General features: G+C 37.0%; 1 long non-coding RNA gene across 1 annotated transcript; it reads left to right on the plus strand.

Moving 5' to 3' along the window:
- Positions 1–542: 542 nt before the first annotated feature.
- LOC149035256 (uncharacterized) lies at positions 543–1,325 on the plus strand. Its single transcript, XR_016182616.1, has 2 exons — positions 543–658; positions 763–1,325. It is a non-coding gene; the product is annotated as an uncharacterized LOC149035256 (long non-coding RNA).
- Positions 1,326–1,679: the final 354 nt, after the last annotated feature.

Here is a 1,679-nt window from a genome sequence, read left to right on the forward strand (position 1 = left end):
GGATCACCATGCACAGACCAAACACTACACATCCTTCCGTTTCTCTCTTCCTTTTTTCTCATCTTAGCCGCGGGGCCTTGTGCAGGGCTGTACAGTTTTTTCGGCTCTGTTTTTGCCATTGCATGTGGCCCTCTTTTCAAAAAATAATTATATTTTCATGGAAAGCGAGATCGGGGCCGAAAGGGTCATATGATAAAAAATGTATATTTATTTTTTCAATTCAATGACATCAGATAGCTTACTAAAAATGCACTCTCACCGTCGGTCAGCAAAGCGGATCTTGACTTTTGAGTAGTGAATAGATAATTGGTGGACGTTGTCTGAAGAGCTTATAAATTGTTAAATGACCGTCATTAATAACACAGAAAGGATTAAAGATATCAGGGACAACTGCAGCAATGAGAGCGAAGTATATAACCAGGGAAATTTCAGAAAGTTTTAAAAATAATTGAGATCTCTCGAATGATTGACTAACTGTTGTTGTGTCATGCGCATTAATGACTTTTTTTGTGTGTGTGTGTGTAGGAGGCGTACGTGTGTACTCCTCAGTAATTGAACACTTTAATTTAACAGAAGTTTTCTATTGGGGAAGTAATTTAAGCCATGAGGGAAAAGCTAGAGCGCGTAGGATAACGCTCTTCAAATGCTCATATTTAAGGTAGGGATAGAGATCATTAAAGCAAAAGGGAAATTTTCATTTAAATAAAAAAAAACTGCCTGTTTTTTTTTTTTGTTTTGTTTTTGTTTTTTTTTTAAACAAAGAGAAAACAAAGAAAAAGACGTCTGCAAGCACAACATGAAAGTTCTGGACATCAACACAGAGATCTGGGAGGATACTACAACCAACCGCAGCAGCTGACGCTGCTTACTCAGAAAACAGAAAACCATAGCAGCGAGGTGCGGAATCCGAAGGTCTGAGTTTCACCTCCTCGTTGGGACTCAGAACCAATGGTTGATGCTTACAATTTACAGTGCAGATGACGCGACAAAGGCTTATTTATTACGTATATACAAAAAGAGAAATTCCTTTCACTTAGTCGGCCATTGTCACATATTTTGCGGGCTAAAATGTATTTTTGGCCCGTTCGCTCGCGTGATTGTTTAACCGTATTTTGGTCGTGATTTTTAGTGTTTTATTGTCTTGATGCCCCCCAAAGTCATAATAATAATAACTTGTAAAATTTAAAAAACGATCTCTGGCTAAAACTTTTAAAAAATACGAGCTTTCGGCTGTTTGCGCTACAGCCTTCAACGGGTAAAATGATAAAAAGGTAAGAAATACTAGGTGTGAAGTACAAAGTAAAAAATTAAAAATGCTGATAACTAAGAATGTTTGTTAAAAAGAATGTTGTATTGTCCGGGCAAAGGACAGGAATTGTTGTCCGCATTGGGAGTTAACTTGGAGTGCCACGCTTCTAGTGTTTTTCTTGTTCTAAAACTGCCTTTGTCAATAATAGATGCATTATCAAAGTCTATTGCGTGACTATTGGCCCAGACGCGATTGGAAATTCTTGAGCCTTTTGCCGAATGAATAAAAAATAAAAAAAGGAAAAGCTCAAGGCTGGTTGAACTTTAGGTAGCACTAAAAAAGGGATTTTCAATGAAAATATCATGCACAAAATGTCGTTGAGCTTTTTTTCTTGCATTAATTTTTGATCATTTTTAACAGCTGTCAAACG

This window comes from Pocillopora damicornis, chromosome 13, assembly GCF_964200805.1.
Source record: "Pocillopora damicornis chromosome 13, jaPocDami1.2, whole genome shotgun sequence".
Classification (NCBI taxonomy): Eukaryota; Metazoa; Cnidaria; class Anthozoa; order Scleractinia; family Pocilloporidae; genus Pocillopora; species Pocillopora damicornis.